The sequence below is a fragment of the Saccopteryx leptura genome, chromosome 1 (assembly GCF_036850995.1).
Source record: "Saccopteryx leptura isolate mSacLep1 chromosome 1, mSacLep1_pri_phased_curated, whole genome shotgun sequence".
Classification (NCBI taxonomy): Eukaryota; Metazoa; Chordata; class Mammalia; order Chiroptera; family Emballonuridae; genus Saccopteryx; species Saccopteryx leptura.
Window position 1 is genome coordinate 314,753,777 of NC_089503.1, and position 17,871 is coordinate 314,771,647.

At 44.8% G+C, this 17,871-nt stretch overlaps 1 protein-coding gene across 8 annotated transcripts in view; it reads right to left on the reverse strand.

Annotated features, from left to right (window-relative positions):
- The window catches only part of PACSIN2 (protein kinase C and casein kinase substrate in neurons 2), a 162,556-nt gene that overhangs the window by 93,368 nt on the left and 51,317 nt on the right, over positions 1-17,871 (reverse strand). For 4 of the 8 annotated variants that reach the window (XM_066358597.1, XM_066358589.1, XM_066358594.1 and 1 more), the window contains exon 1: positions 2,252-2,380. The exons of the other annotated variants lie outside the window; for them this stretch is intronic. The gene's annotated coding sequence lies outside the window, so the exon portion shown is untranslated. Of the gene's footprint in view, positions 1-2,251; positions 2,381-17,871 lie in introns of those variants that run through there. 8 annotated transcript variants of the gene reach the window in all.

Consider the following 17,871-nt stretch of genomic DNA (forward strand, 5'->3'; position numbering starts at 1 on the left):
AAAAAGGGGACCAACTATGTAGACTCCAAGACTCTAAATATCATATATCATGTCCCCACCTTTTTTTTTTTTTTTCCTTTCATTTTTCTGAAGCTGGAAACAGGGAGAGACAGTCAGACAGACTCCTGCATGCACACGACCGGGATCCACCCAGCACGCCCACCTGGGGCGAGGCTCTGCCCACCAGGGGGCGATGCTCTGCCCATCCTGGGCGTCACCATGTTGCGACCAGAGCCACTCTAGTGCCTGAGGCAGAGGCCACAGAGCCATCCCCAGCGCCCGGGCCATCTTTGCTCCAATGGAGCCTTGGCTGCGGGAGGGGAAGAGAGAGACAGAGAGGAAAGCGCGGCGGAGGGGTGGAGAAGCAAATGGGCGCTTCTCCTGTGTGCCCTGGCCGGGAATCGAACCCGGGTCCTCCGCACGCTAGGCCGACGCTCTACCGCTGAGCCAACCGGCCAGGGCCTTGTCCCCACCTTTTTAATCATTCCACCAAATAAATAATAGAATCATGTAGCTGGGATAACAGAACATTACCAGTATAAAAGGGGGGGGGGGTGGACCGGCCTTGGTTAGCGCATTACCCCGAAAGGACAAGGTTGTGGGTTCGGTCTGGTCAGGGCACACATGGGAAGCAACCAATGAATACACGACTGAGAGGAACAACAAATAAATGTTTCCCTTCCCCCGCCGCTCTTCCTCTCTCTGCCTCTCTAAAAGTCAATCAATAAATAAAAAATAAAGCCCTGTCTAGATAACTCGGTCGGTTGGAGTGTTGTCCCAAAGAGCTGAGATTGCTGGTTTGATCCCTGGGCAGGGCACATACAGGAAGAGCTCAATGTTCCTGTCTCTCTGTCTCTCCCTGACTCTCTCACAAAAATAAATAAAATAAAAATACAAAAAAGAAAGGGGAAGGGAGGCTAAGTTTTACACCTAGCATAAATCTTACACCTGCAAGGCACATACTGGATAGAAATTATAATATAGCTCTTTATGATTTTCATAAATGCAGCATTTAAAATTTATCTAGAATTCAGTAAGATATCAAATTAAGAAGGAATTGAAGGAAATGTTCAGAATTACTACAGCAAGGGCAAAAATGATGGGCCTGCTTACAGTCTGAGAGAAATGTTATGTATTTGGGGGACTTCTAGAAAGTAGGCAATACACAACTCTAAAAGTATTTGAAATACACAATCACACTGGGTAATGACCTAACAAGACAATATGCTTGTCTATGCAGCACAAGCCATACCAGTGTGGCACTTTCTGGGGAACAGAAAGAGGAGTCACTGCCTTCCTAATGTTCACAGTAATAGATAATCCGATAGACTTACTCAGTGATGGGTCACTCAAGTATCAGGATTAGGAAAAACCCTTCTCATTGCAATGACAGTAGCACATAAATAAAGGGGAGTGAATGGGGGCCATAATTTTTCAACTCCAGACTATGACTTTCCAAGATAACCAAATATGTATGTGAGGCTGCTCAGTTATTGAAAAAATAAAACTTTTACATGTTTCTCTCTAATAAAAATAAAAACAAAGTGTCTAGTGACAGCAGTCAGACAGGGACTAGGGACAGGGTCCCACTGAGAAAGAAGAAAGTGCTGACAGAGGAGGAAGGGGGAGGGGACTAGAGCAGGTGAAGGCTAATTCTGGCTGAGAGTCTGGAGCAGATAGTCATAAAACACCAATTACAAACAACAGGAAGCTAATTTATTCATTTTCTCTCACAAGTCCCATTTACACGTTTGTAGATTAGATTTGGCTGTTAAGAAAGGAAATGGCAAGCATAATGCATGAAAGTAAGAAAAACAACCCTCTGTTAACAGTTACCTCATTAACTCATTTAGCTACCCAGTAAGAAAGTACAACCAGCAATATGTAAGCTAGTCTCAAACATGCCGAAGTTTCTAATTCATCCACCTATTTTGAAATGAAGCACGCACATAGGTTTGAAACCACAGTAAAAATTATAAAGCACAATCCTTCACTTGTTTAGGCCAAAATCTATACAACAAGAAAATCAAACACTCTGACATTTTCTCAAAACATTTTGGAGAAAACATTCCACGCTATTCAGTTAATATTAAACTGCCTAAACAGCTTTCCTTAGAAGCTCTAAAACTAGATGGGCTAAAAAGGTAAGATTTCTGTTAAAGCAATCACTCAGGGAAAAAACAAAATAAAAAATTCTACTTTCAAAAAGGTCTACCTTAAAAGAAATGTCTGTCTTAAACAGCACACTCACGTTTTTCCTGTCAAATGCTGGCTTCCATTGCCTAACTTTGCAGCTCAGCTTCAGTACCTGCCTCCTCCTCGCAACCCTGCCGGTATGTCTGACCTCCGGCTCGGAATCCCAGCACATTTCATCATTTCCTGTTGGCTGCCAACTACATGCAGCTGAGATAAGGTCAGTCCCCTACATTACTGCATTCGTCCTATAGCACCGGGTTCTCAGAATGCAACCCACAGCCTTCTGGGAGCATCACAAAAGATCTTTCTTTTCAAAAAGTGACCAAATAGAAATCTTGGTATTGCAGAGAAACAAGGTTTGAGAACCAAAGTCATATTATCCCCCCCAAAAAATCAACTTGAAGTCTACACACTAACGTACACCATATGTGATAGTCTTAGAATCTCCTCTTTCATTTGGGAATCTTCTACTTAGGAGAAAAAAAGACATGCTCAGTATCTAAGGAACCAGGAGGCACCGGAGTTAGTGTGACACGGACTTGCATGAGATAATCCTACATTGTCCCTACATGTTAAACTCAACTCTCTCTGACTCCACACACCAAGGCAAGGAAGCTCATTAATGGGAAATGCAGGCTTCCTGCTGCAGACAGGCAGGGGACCCTGCCTCTCCGCAACACAACTGCCTCCTAAGAACAGGGGCACTCAAATACGCAAGTATAATCACCTACACCAGGGGTCTCAAACTCGAGGCCCACGGGCAGCATGTGGCCTGCCGAACAATTTTGTACTGATTTTTTTTTGTTTTTAACTGCAGTGAGAAAAGTGTTGCGTAACAGTTGCCTTTTGTAGACCTAGTGCGGCCCGCCTAACGGCTGTGATCTTGCTCTGCGGCCCACATGCTGAGTTGAGTTTGAGACCCCCTACACATAAAAGCCAAACAAAAAATTTCATCAAGAATTAAAAGTGAAGGAAAGTAATAATAATATAGTTTTAAATGAGGAAGAAGAGATCCGATAGGCTCCCCATTTTCAAATGTATATGCCAACAAGAATACATACTGTATACTTTTCTTTAGCTAAAGTAAAGAGGAGGCACAACCAATCTATGCTGCTTAAAACTTGGACAGGGAAGAATGTAAGGGACAGGACAGGAAGAGGTCACAGGAGGCACTTCTGATCAGTGTCTACTCTTGAGCTGTGACATGTATGCTGTGTTTATAAAAATTTGTTGGTACTTATATGCACTTTTATATATGTATATTATATAACAATATCGAGAAATAGAAATACTACAAAACAGAGCAGATATTGAAACTAGTCTGCAAACACAGACAAGAAACAAATATTCTAAGAGCTCAATTTCCCTAAAGTATCCTTCTGGAGGATACAAGTTCACTCTCCACCCCATGGCAAGTTGGGGTGGCAGCCATAACAGGGTCAGACTTCTCTCTCTGTGCAACATGGGCCTAAGGGGAAGTCTGTGGCCAAGGGAAAATATGTGATTGATAAAAGAATATATTTCAAGAGACAAGGGGAAATTATGCTAAGTAGATATACATTATTCGCCAGTGTTCTTGCTATCCAAATTCATTCAAAAATGTTAAAAACAGCCATCCAGTCTGACCTTGTAACACAAAACAGAATAGGTTAAAAATATTTCTAAGATCTGTGTTAAAATTCCTTAATGGAAAAGACACCAATAAAGCAAAGACAATAACAATGCAAGCTTTATTTTTTTTTAAAAGGTCTCTTTTTTTGTTTTGTTTTTGTTTTTTTGTTTTTTATTCATTTTAGAAAGAAGAGAGAGAGAGAGAGAAGGCGGGAGGAGCAAGAATCATCAACTCCCATATGTGCCTTGACCAGGCAAGCCCAGGGTTTCGAACCGGCGACCTCAGCATTTCCAGGTCGACGCTTTATCCACTGCGCCACTACAGGTCAGGCCAATGCAAGGCTTTATAACATGGCATATAAGACTTCACCCTCTTCCTTCCCCCAAAACAACACAGAAGTCAACCCAATGCAGATTTCACTGTATTCCCAGCTAAGTCAATTACTCCCTTACAGAGAAGCGCACAGAGGAGTATCAGGCTGCCATATTTGTCCAGCAGCATCTTCTGGTCTGCTGTGGCACAGACAGGACCAGGAGCTGAGAGTCTAACTGTCCTAATGGTCATTTTGTCCAATGATGGACACTAAGGCTGCAAAAGGCTAAGCTGCAAACCAAATATTCTGCTCACAAAAATTAGGGGCTCGGCCTGACCTGTGGTAGCGCAGTGGGTAAAGCGTCGACCTGGAAATGCTGAGGTCGCCGGTTTGAAACCCTGGGCTTGCCTGGTCAAGGCACATATGGGAGTTGATGCTTCCAGCTCCTCTCCCCTTCTCTCTCTCTGTCTCTCCTCTCTCTCTCTCTCTCTCTCTCCCCCTCTCCTCTCTAAAATGAATAAATAAATAAAAATTAAAAAAAAATCAAATGCTTTAAAAAAAAAATTAGGGGCTATTTATAGCTTCATTTTGTTTTTGAAATATCTCCTAATTTTTGTGAACAGTAAAATATTTCTAGAGACTATTTCAGTTCACTTGATCACAATGCACAGTCTTTCTAAAATTAATGGTCTAGTCTAGTGGTTAATCTACCAAAGTACTTTAAATTTAAGCAGCACAAAAAATATCACAAAAGCCCTCTTCTGGGGGGTGTTTTCTTCCACTAAGAAAGAATAAACAGCCTGACCTGTGGTGGTGCAGGGGGATAAAGCGTCGACCTGGAACACTGAGGTTGCCGGTTCGAAACCCTGGGCTTGCCTGGTCAAGGCACATATGGGAGTTGATGCTTCCTGCTCCTCCCCTCCCCCTCTCTCTCCTCTCTCTCTAAAAAAATCAATAAAATAAAATAAATAGAGAAAAAAAAATCTTTAAAAAAAAAAAAAAGAAAGAATAAACATCTGAGTTCCGGCAAAGCAAGCTGGCTGTCTACCTTTCCTTTCATCAGCTACACGACAGAAAACTCTTCTTTGCTCCAAGTCCCACTTAGGGCTTTTGGTTATAGGAAGGGACAATCATAGCAACCATGCAAGACAGATGTATTCATTTCGTTTACCTAGCACTCTCACTCTCCTTACTCTTTTTAATCCAACAAACACAGTTGCTCAATAAACATATACAGTACTGACTTTTTTTATGGTTAATCATGAAAATAACCCAAGAGCCTAAGTACTGTTACTTCCTCCATTATCTTTTTTTTTGGGGGGGGAGGGTTCTTTTTGTATTTTTCTGAAGTTGGAAACGGGGAGGCAGTCAGACTCCCACATGCGCCCGACCGGGATCCACCTGGCATGCCCACCAGGGGGCGATGCTCTGCCCATCTGGGGCGTTGCTCTGTTGCAACCAGAGCCATTCCAGCGCCTGAGGCAGAGGCCATAGAGCCATCCTCAGCACCCGGGCCAACTTTGCTCCAATGGAGCCTTGGCTGCAGGAGGGGAAGAGAGAGACAGAGAAGAGGGAAAGGGGGAGGGGTGGAGAAGCAGAAGGGCGCTTCTCCTGTGTGCCCTGGCCGGCAATTGAACCTGGGACTCCTGCACGCCAGGCAGACGCTCTACCACTGAGCCAACTGGCCAGGGCACTTCCTCCATTTTCTATATAGTTGAGGTACAGAGAGGTTATATTACTTGCCCAGTGTCCCAGAGCTAATGTTGGAGAGCCAGGATTTGAACCCAAGCAGTCAGCCTCCAGAGTTCAGCTGCTAGCCACTACAACATACTGTTTCTCCACTTTGGCTTCCCTGAAGGATTACAACTAAATCTTAATAAAATTTTTATTAGAACTAAATTAAGAATGTGATTGCAGCGGAACTACAAAGTAATGAGACCAGCTCTCCAGTGGCCAGGGCACCCACTTTCCCTCCCCTAACTACAGCCACACCTCACCAGTGGCAGAGGACATGACTGGTTCAGGCAGCTCTCCCTGCGGGACTGGGACAGAAAGACTGCTCAAGGGAAACTCATCTGCTAGCTTCTAGTATGTGGTACCTAAACTGGTTTTTCCAGTTTCAATCTGGTTTCTGCCACCAGACTTAGAACCTCTGGGCATTCATTCAACAAACATTAGTGCCAAGCACAGTCCTCACGGCCTTGAGGCTCCTACCCTGGGTTGCTCAGTGAATGGGCTGGCATAAGCTGATCAATGCTAGAACTAAGGACTGAGGGAATGCTGAAAAGGGAAGAATGACCAAGCATGGAGAGCAGGGTCAGGGAGGGCTTCATGAAGGAGTGGGCACAGTTGGCTGCCATGTGACCTACTCAAAGTATGTGGATTAAGGCAAATAAAATTTCAGAAACAGAGTCTATCAAGTTAACTAAAGACTCTCAGTGCCATCCATTTTACCTCGGCCTTGGCACATATCAGCAGGGACACTCAACTGAAGTCTATCTGGCATGACTCACAGATATCAGCCATCTGACCAGGCTGCCTCTTCCTAGCTATTACTTCTGTTATACAACTGCCATATGGTGAAAATGGCTGCCTTTACTGAGTAATTTATAAAAACTCTGTAAGATAAGTGCTACTATTCCCTGGCTGTGTAGCTCAGTTGGTTGGAGTGTCATCCCATTATGCCAAGGTTGCAGGGTCAATCCCCAGTCAGGGCACATACAGGAATCAACCTACAAGTACATAAATAAGTGAAACAAATCAAAGTTTATCTTTCTTTTGATATCCCTTCTCCCTCCCCCCTCTCTAAAAATCAATAAATAAAAATTTAAAAAGATAAGTTCTACCAGCTCCATTTTACAGGAAAGGAAATCACCACTGAAAAGTTAAGCAATCTGCCAACAGCAACCCAGCGTAATGACAGAATGGGATTTTAACTCTGGTTCTGACGCTTTCAAAGCCCATCCTCTTCCTACCACAACCTCGTGCTTCCATGAAACCAGACCTGTGAGGAAAATCAGGATATCTGGCAACAGGTCATGTTAAATGGGGAAAGAATAAAATTTCTATGATGTGATTTTTTTCCTATTGCTCTATTGGTCTGTCTTTGTTCTATTGAGATATAATTCATATACCGTACAATGCAGCCATTTTTTTTTTTTTTTTTTTTTTTTTTTTTGCATATTTCTGAAGCTGGAAACAGGGAGAGACAGTCAGACAGACTCCCGCATGCGCCCATCCGGGATCCACCCGGCATGCCCACCATGGGGCGATGCTCTGCCCATCCTGGGCGTCGCCATGTTGCGACCAGAGCCACTCTAGCGCCTCGGGCAGAGGCCACAGAGCCATCCCCAGCGCCTGGGCCATCTTTGCTCCAATGGAGCCTTGCTGCGGGAGGGGAAGAGAGAGACAGAGAGGAAGGTGCGGCAGAGGGGTGGAGAAGCAAATGGCGCTTCTCCTATGTGCCCTGGCCGGGAATCGAACCCGGGTCCTCCGCACGCTAGGCCGACGCTCTACCACTGAGCCAACCGGCCAGGGCCACAATGCAGCCATTTAATGCGTACAACTCAATGGCTTTTAGTATATTCACAGATATATGCAAACATCATCCCAGTCAATTTTAGGACATTTTCAACACCTCCAAAAGAAACCCTGTATTCTTTTTTTGTTTTTGTGTGGGGGGGATTTTTTGGGGGGTGGGGAGTATTTTTCTGAAGTGAGAAGCAAGGAGGCAGAAAGATAGACTCCTGCATGCTCCCAACCGGGATCCACCTGGCATGCCCACTAGGGGGCGATGCCCTGCCCATTTGGGTCACTGCTCCATTGCAACTGGAGCCATTCTAGCACCTGAGGCAGAGGCCATGAAGCCATTCTCAGGCCTGGGCCAACTTTGCTGCAATGGAGCCTTGGCTGCGGGAGAGGAAGAGAGAGATAAAGAGAAAGAAGAGGGGGAAGAGTAGAGAAGCAGATGGGCACTTCACCTGTGTGCACTGACTGGGAATCGAACCCGGGACTTCCAACTGCCAGGCTGACACTCTACCACTGAGGTAACTGGCCCAGGCCGAAACCCTGTACTCTTTAACTACAGCTTCTTTCTCCTCCCATGCCTTCACCCTGACTTTTTTTTTTTTTTTTAAGAGAGAGAGGAAGAGAAGTAGAGAGATGAAGAGGGAGAATCGGAAGGAGAAAGAGAGAGGAACATCTACCTGTTGTTCCACCTATTTTATGTATTCATGTTGTTTCTTTGTGTGTGTGTGGTGTGTGTGTATGTGTGGCAGAGACAGAGTCAGAGAGAGGAGGGACAGATACGGACAAGGACAGACAGGAAGGGAGAGAGATGAGAAACATCAATTCTTTGTTGTGGCTCCTTAGTTGTTCATTGATTGATTTCTCATATGTGCCTTGACTGGGGGCTACAGCAGACTGAGTGACCCCTTGCTTGAGCCAGCGACCTTGGGTCCAAGCTGGTGAGCCTTGCTCAAACCAGATGAGCCCGCGCTCAAGCTGGCAACCTCGGGGTCTTGAACCTGGGTCCTCCTCGTCCCAGTTCAATACTCTATCCACTGTGCCTCCACCTAGTCAGGCCATTGGTTGTTTCTTGTATGAACCCTAACCAGCAATTGAACCCACAACCTTGGCAGATCGGGACAATGCTTTAGCCAGCTGAGCTATCCAGCCAGGGCCAACCACTGCCTCCTACAGGGTGATTCTTTTTATTTATTTATTTTAGACAGAGAGTCAGAGAGAGGAACAGATAGAGACAGACAGAAATGGAGAGAGAGACGAGAAGTATCAATTTTTCGTTGCAGCACTTCAGTTGTTCATTGATTGTTTTTTCATATGTGCCTTGACCATGGGGCTATAGTAGATCAAGTGACCCCTTCCTTGCTCAAGCCAGCGACCTTGGGCTCAAGCTGGTGAGCTTTGCTCAAACCAGATGAACCTGCACTCGGGGTTTCGAATTTGGGTGTTTCGTGTCCCAGACACTCTACTCTATCCACTGCACCACCACCTGGTCAGGCTACAGGGTGGTTCTTTTTTTCTTTTTTTTTTTTTTTTACAGAGACAGAAAGAGAGTCAGAGAGAGGGATAGACAGGGACAGACAGACAGGAACGGAGAGATGAGAAGCATCAATCATTACTTTTTCTTTGCGCGTTGCAACACCTTAATTGTTCATTGATTGCTTTCTCATACGTGCCTTGACCGCGGGCCTTCAGCAGACTGAGTAACCCCTTGCTCAAGCCAGCGACCTTGGGCTCAAGCTGGTGAGCTTTTGCTCAAACCAGATGAGCCCTCGCTCAAGCTGGCGACCTTGGGGTCTCGAACCTGGGTCTTTCGCATACCAGTCTGATGCACTATCCACTGCACCACCGCCTGGTCAGGCTACAGGGTGATTCTTAAAGAGGTAATGGGCATATAGTAATCAACCAAGTTGTTAGTAAAACAGTGCAAATCACAGCTCTGGGCTTCAGTTCTCCCTGCTGGGCTAACACTAACAACCTAGCCCGGCCAGGACGAGGGAAAAGCTGGGCAAACTCAGGGGCTGGTGCTGGGGTGAGAACTGAAGGTGCCTGGCAGCCACCCCCTACACTAGATGGGCTCCATGGTCCCTGATTTTAACAAGCCCTAAACACAAAGCCAGGTGGTTTACCATCAGCAGGGATGGTAGAAATCATGCAAAAACCCAAGAAGAACCCCTTCAGTCACAAGGCCTCACATCATTAGGGATGCCCATCTCCCCACTGCCAGAAAGTCAAAGACCAAGATGGCACGAGGATAACCAGAACAGAGTTGTTATGAGAAGCCACCTCAGTTTGTTCATTTGCTCTCTCAGCCCCACTAAATGCAGGGAGAACTACAAATAGACCACGCATATGCTCCTGCAGATCCTCAATTTCTCAGTCACACTTCTCTATATGGGACATCGAAAATCAACCATGTGCGGCATTCCACTCATGGAAACTACCAGCACTTAAATCACAGAAACAACATAGCGAGCAGCGTACACACTGCATGTCTCGGTTTATATGAATTCTAAACCAGGTAAAACTCATCTATACTGACAGGTCCATGTTTGCCTGGGGCAAGGGGGTGGGTGAGGAGGGGACTAGACTACACAGGGCACAAGGAACTTCTCCGAGTGATGAAAATGTTCTGTATCTTGATTGGGACAGTGTCTACCCAGGACTATCAATTTGTCAAACCTAAATGGGTACATTCAGTTGTATGTAAATCATATCTCAATAAAGAGAAAAGAGAGGGTAAGGGGAGGGAGGACACAGGGAGAGGAGGAGAAGACAGGAAAGAAGAGAGGAAGAAAGACAAACAGGACTTGAACAACAGGACTTTCTTCACTCCAGCATCTGCAACAGCAGGACAACTGACTTTCACCAAGCACATACTACAAGGTGCCTCTGATTCACAGACTCAAATACATTCTGTGTGATGGCAGCATTGAGCACATTTTACTGGCTCTCAATTCTTGGAATAACTGATCCTCTAACATACACAAATGATTCTGAAGAACCAGAATGGTCTACTTTCTAACCAGGTTAACTCAGTTCTCTCCACTATCAAGTAAAAAACTTGATAGCGCCAGTCAGTAACTTAGAAATGGCAGCTTTCTTCTTTTTTTTTGACAGAGATAGAGTCAGAGAGAAGGATAGATAGGAACAGGAACGGAGAGAGATGAGAAGCATCAATCATCAGTTTTTTGTTGCGACACCTTAGTTGTTCATTGACTGCTCTCTCATATGTGCCTTGACCATGGGGCTACAGCAGTCCAAGTAATCCCTTGCTCAAGCCAGCGACCTTGGGTCCAAGCTGGTGAGCTTTGCTCAAACCAGATGAGCCCGCGCTCAAGCCGGCGACCTCGGGGTCTCGAACCGGGATCCTCCGCATCCCAGTCCGACACTCTATCCACTGTGCCACTGCCTGGTCAGGCGAAAATGGCAGCTTTCAATAACAGGTTTTAATGGCTGTTTGACAGTAAACGTGTAAAATCTAATGCAATAACTACAGATAATAGGTTTTCTTTGTCTTCAGTAAATCTTAAATTCCAAAAACCTACCTTATTCATAAGCATTTAAGTAAAAACATTCTGATATAATAGGTCAATCTTTTTGTTGCTGTGGGAGGAGAAAGTAGGGGCTATGTTCAAATCCTACTCATTAACTTTTCTTATTTTTCATAAACCAAGACGAAAATAGAGCCATCGTGCTTTTACTCTTCCTACATATATACATTAAAGCGAAGCCAAATCTCTAACATTTTCTATCAAAGAAGGTGCCAGGACAAACTGAACTCAGTGCCAGTTCCATCTCTGGCAAAGTAAAAAAAATAAATAAAAGTTAAAACCCTTTATATAAGCTTCTTTGCTTCTCTGGCACTTGCCCAAAGCTGAAAACAAAACAAAGAAGCCAAACTAATCAAAGCAGAAAGACCAATTGGGAAAAATTTCAAAGCACCAATGTGATAGAAAAACATGTTAATTTTTTCTTCTTATGCATTTTATAAAGACTCATCATGAGCCCTGGCCAGTTGGCTCAATGGTAGAGCGTCGGCCTGGCATGCAGGAGTCCCGGGTTCGATTCCCAGCCAGGGCACATAGGAGAAGCGCCCTCTGCTTCTCCACCCCTCCCCCTCTCCTTCCTCTCTGTCTCTCTCTTCCCCTCCCACAGCCAAGGCTCCACTGAAGCAAAGTTGGCCCGGGCACTGGGGATGGCTCCATGGCCTCTGCCTCAGGTGCTAGAAGGGCTCTGGTTGCAACAGAGCGACACCCCAGATAGGCAGAGCATCGACCCCTGGTGGGCGTGCCGGGTGGATCCTGGTCAGGCACATGCGGGAGTCTGTCTGCCTCCCCATTTCCAGCTTCAGAAAAATACAAAAAAAAAAAAAAGGAGTCATCATGAGAAGAAACACCTAAATTTCTGACACAATACTTTGGTGATGAAGATGTCATACAGTCCTCACAGTTGTGGGAACAGCCTGCACCTCCTTTGGGCCACATACTGAAGATAAAAGGTGACCCCAGAAGGAAGGTCTGAATTCAAAAAGGACTGTTAAACAAGGTTTGTGGTGAGGTTAGAGATAAGCTATGTTAATGTTTTTTGGAGATTTGTCAGTGTGATTTTCTCCCCCTCATTGACTAATATGTACCTTATCCATGCTAGGCTCTGGAAGGTAAAGCTAAATAATTCATTACACTGGTCCTCAAATACCTTAGATTCTAGTGTGGCAGACCACTAGAGGCCCACACAGTATGACAAGTGCTACATAACAGACCTAGGCAGGGAGTGCTGAGGGCGGGGCTGGGAAGAGATATGGGGGAACTCCCTTTGAAAGCTGGGCTTTCAGCTGAGTCAGGTCAAGAAGGGGTTGTGCCACTTGGTACTGCTGGCTGTTGCCTCACCTCTCTGGCTGTGGCTTCCTCCTTCCCCAAAGGCAAGCAGGGCACCCAAAGGAAGCTCCCAACTTTACCGGCCAGATCTTTTACTAAGGGCAGGAGAGGCAGGCACCCAACTCAAAGCCAACTTTATATAAGGAAGGAAGAAAAGGAGGAAGGAAGGGAGGGAGAAGGGAGGGGAAAGGCAAGCAAACCTACCAGCTTTCATTATTTCATTTCAAAGGCATTTCAATAATAAAAAAGGCACTTTAACACTACAAGTCATAAAACTTCAGAATAATGAAAAGCTTAAAACTAAATACCATTAGCTTTGTAAAAGAATAACTACTGGTGATACTTGGTTGCATGACAGTAAAAATATCATAACTGGTGTTTAGAAACACTGCAAATAGATAATAAAATTAGATACTATTTTATATCTTATACACTTGTGCCAGGACCTTTACATACAATGACAACCTTACAAGGTGAGAGTATGCCACATTTTTCAAATTAAAAAACTATAGCTCAGGGAAAAAAAACAAAAACAAAACTATAGCTCAGGGTGAAGCGGCCCAGCCAGGTCACACGGCGGTTCCCTCAGATAGCATGATTCCATGAGAGGGCTCTAGGTGATCTCTGAGGTTCTTATCAAAACTAAACATCCATTTATCCTGGTTGCTTTCGGGATAGCAAAGAATTCTGTTCTGTCACTCTTATTTCTTCTTTGTTGTCCCAAACAACCCACATAATTCCTTTGTGAAACCAAGAGAGGTATAAATATGAAAATAAGTGAAATGGTGACCCTGAGCATTCCAGAATGCCACCCTTATCTTCTCCTTCTTCTCCATTTTGGACCAGTGTGAGGGGAAAATGGGATGTGAAAGATAGACAAGAATCAAGAACCCCACCTGACCTGTGGTGGCGCAGTGGATAAAGCATCAACCTGGAATCCTGAGGTCACTGGTTCCAAACCCTGGGCTTGCCTGCCCAAGGCACATAGGGGAGTTGATGCTTCCTGTTCCTCTCCCTTCTCTAAAATGAATGAATGAATAAAAATTTAAAGAATCAGGAACCCGTATGTGCCAAGAAATAAAAAACATCTGAGCCCTGGATGGATAGCTCGGTTGGTTAGTGTATATCGTCCCAAAGCACAGAGGTTGCTGCTTTGATCCCCGGTCAAGGCACATATAGGAACAGATCGGTGTTCCTGCCTCTCTCTCTCCCTCTCCCCCTTCCTCTCTCTCACGTCAATAAAAATAAACATTAAAAAAAAAGAAGCCTGACCAGGCAGTGGCACAGTGGATAGAGCGTCGGACTGGGATGTGGAGGACCCAGGTTCGAGACCCCAAGGTTGCCAGCTTGAGCACGGCTCATCTGGTTTGAGCAAGGCTCACCAGCTTGAGCCCAAAATCGCTGGCTCGAGCAAGGGGTCACTTGGTCGCTGTAGCCCCCCAGTCAAGGCACATATGAGAAATCAACCAGTGAACAACTAAGGAACTGCAATGAAGAATTGATGTTTCTCATCTCTCTCCCTTCCTGTCTGTCTATCCCTCTCTCTCACTCTCTCTGTCTCTGCCACAAAATAAATAAATAAATAAAAATAAAAAAATAAAAAAAGAAGAAGAAACATTTAAATCCTTATTCAGGATTCTTTTTTTTTTTTTTTTTTTTTTACAGAGACAGAGAAAGAGTCAAAGAGAGGGATAGATAGGGACAGACAGACAGGAACGGAGAGAGAGATGAGAAGCATCAATCATCAGTTTTTCATTGCGACGCCTTAGTTGTTCATTGATTGCTTTCTCATATGTGCCTTGACCGTGGGCCTTCAGCAGACCGAGTAACCCCTTGCTCAAGCCAGCGACCTTGGGTCCAAGCTGGTGAGCTTTGCTCAAACCAGATGAGCCCGCGTTCAAGCTAGTGACCTCGGGGTCTCGAATCTGGGTCATCCACATCCCAGTCCAACGTTCCATCCACTGCACAACCAGGCCAGGATTTTTAATACCGAACTTTAATGTGACATGTAATAACAATATACCGTATTTCCCCATGTATAAGACGCTACCATGTATAAGATGCACACCTTAATCTGGGGGCTCAAAATTTGAAAACAAACAAAAGAACGTATTACATAAAGTTATTGAACTTATTTTATTCATCATAAAATTCATTAAACTCCTCATCAAGTACAAAAAAGCAGGAAATACAAGTAAAAAAATCTACAACCACCTGACTAGGCGATGGCACAGTGGATAGAGCATCAGACTGGGATGAGGCGGACCCAGGTTCGAAACCCTGAGGTCGCCAGCTTGAGTGCAGGCTCATCTGCTTTCAGCAAGGCTCACCAGCTTGGCTTGAGCCCGAGGTCACTGGCTTGAGTAAGGGGTCACTCGGTCTGCTGTAGCCCCCTGGTCAAGGCACATATGAGAAAGCAATCAGTGAATAACTAAGGTATCGCAAGAAAGAATTGATGCTTCTCATCTCTCTCCCTTCCTGTGTGTCTGTCCTTATCTGTCCCTCTCTCTGTCTCTGTCACAAAAAAAAAAAGAAAGAAAGAAAAAGTACAAATTGAAAAAAAAAAATCTACAACCACTGTATAAGACACACCCAGTTTTTACGCCCCAAATTTTTCGGAAAAGGGTGTCTTATACATGGAGAAATATGGTATTAGGTATTTAATAAATGAATGAATCTAAATCCTATAACTGTTAGGTGTTATATAAATTCAGTTTAGAAGACATGGTCTTTAACCCCTAAAAGCTTCTATTCTAGGTCTGAAATACAGAATTGATTAAAAATAGAACCAATTACAAACCTAAATGCATCTTTCTTCTACCTTTACCATTTAAAGCAGGGGTCTCAAACTCAACTCAGCATGTGGGCCGCAGAGCAAGATCACAGCCGTTAGGCGGGCCGCACTAGGTCTACAAAAGGCAACTGTTATGCAACACTTTTCTCACTGCAGTTGAAAACAAAAAAAAATCAGTACAACAAGCACAATCGTACATGCAGTTTACTCAGTGTCACAAAACGACCAGAAACTGTAGTTCGCATCACAACTGCTGTTAACTAAGCTAATATCTAGCTAGGATGCTAGAGAAATGAAAAATACAAGTAGGCCCCTAGGCTTACTTAATTTTATCCAAAATATTTTGAACTTCGTGGATTAGTCTGCGGGCCGCACAAAATTGTTCGGCGGGCCGCATGCGGCCCACGGGCCACGAGTTTGAGACCCCTGATTTAAAGTCTACTGTACTAAAACAATCTTTTAATACAATGATCAATGATCCCAGTCATACTTCATTATGGGATAGGACCCTCTATAGACATCTGTGTGGAAAAGTAGAGCTGAGTGGGGCCAAGCAAGAGAGAGATAGTAGTGAGCAATGTTGGACCTTGGCAAATTTCTGAGCATCAGTTCCTCTACCTATAACATGAAGAAGCCTCCAGCCACTTCAGGACCTATAAAGATTAAGCGAGATATCATACATGCAGTGTGTTTTAAATGGTTGTCATTGTGATCATCTGATGACAGAGCTGAAAGCTCCCAATGATGCTGATCATAACTCAAGCCAAGGTACAAGGGGTCTGTCTAAAGGCAGGGGTGAGCCTGACCAGGCGGTGGCGCAGTGGATGGAGTGTCGGACTGGGATGCGGAGGACCCAGGTTCGAGACCCCGAGGTCGCCAGCTTGAGCACAGGGTCAAGGGGTTGCTCGGTCTGCTGAAGGCCCACGGTCAGGGCACATGTGAGAGAGCAATCAATGAACAACTAAGGTATCGCAACAAAAAACTGATGATTGATGCTTCTCATCTTTCTGTCTGTCCCTACCTGTCCCTTTCTCTGACTCTCTCTCTCTGTTAAAAAAAAAAAAAAAAAAAAAAAAAAAACAGATAAAGGCGGGGTGAAACACAAAAGGACAGATACTGAGGTCGCTGCAGCATACAGTTAACCCCAGAAAACTCAGAAGGCAGGCAATCAATAAACATTGGAAAATTGATGAATTGATGCCACAATTCAAATGGAAGCGACTGTTAGAACTCACAGAGATCACAAGAAACAAAGTATGGATAGGATGGTGGCTAGTTCAGAAGGCCTTTTGAAGGGAAAACAGTGTGAGGGGACTTTGCCCAGAGGCCAACTGGGCTGAGCACCAGAGAGAGCCAAGTTCAGAATTACTCTCTGGCTCCTGAAGGTCAGGGTGCTGTCACGGACATGCTGCGAGCAACATGGCCAGAGTCACAAGGAGAAAGCAAGCCACTCAGCCTGGCAGAGGTCAGTGCACATTGTAACAGGATGGGTGACTAAGCTTGAGACATTGTAGAGATGAGGGACATTTATCTCCCATGTGTGAAACCAGCTAGAGACTGACAGGTTACAAAACAGTTTAAATGGTATGATCTCATTTGTTTTTTGTTTTTTGGTTTTTTTTAGAGAGGCTGGGGGAGAGGCCAGGGCTTAATTTCTATTGATTCTTTTTAGAAAGGAGAGAGAGGGAGGGAGAGAGAAGGAAGGAGGAAGGGAAGCATTTGTTCTTTCACTCAGTCGTGCATTTTTTGGTTAACTCCTGTGTGTGCCCTGATCACAGATTGAACCCATAACCTAGTTTTGGAATGATGCTCTTCACTGACTGAGCTAACCGGCCAGGGTCCGATCTCATTTGTTCTTAAAAATCACGTTTGTGTGTGTCAATACAACAATCTGGAAAACTGTACATTAAGGTGTTGAGAGTGATTTTCTCCTTCAGAGTATTTGTATTTTACAAAGTGTATGAATTAATTTTCTTATGAAGGAATAAATTGAGTTTCTTTATGAGTTTTGAAACCTGGGTGGACAACAGTGAGGCAGGGCTGTCCTCCGAGAGCCCCACTGCTCTTGGAGGGGCGTTGGGACCACAACACATGCAAGTCCCCTGTGATCACACAAGGCTCAGACACATGGCATGGGCACACCCCCACCTGCAGAACTTTCGTAATATCTAATTTGGGATAAACCCTAGAACAAGTTGCTATCCACCAAAGTCTGCCTTTCCAACATCTCATCCTCCAGAGGGGGTCGTGTCACCCCTGCAGCTGGCTCTACCAATTACGCAACATTTCTCTCACATGGGAAAGAGAAGGGATGTGATTCCTGGGTGCTCCACATAATTGACCTCCAGCTGCCTCCCAGCAGGTGCTTGCCCAGCCTTAGCCCAGCAATCATCCACAGCCTGCAGGTTCTTTAAAACCCTGACATCACATGAGTTAATTCCATGCAGAGGCAGGTCTGAGGGATACATCTGGTGAGAAAACAAGTCTTAGTTCTCTGATGAGCAGAACCAAATGAAGGACCCCAGCGCCATCCACACACAGACAGGCAGGAGACTCC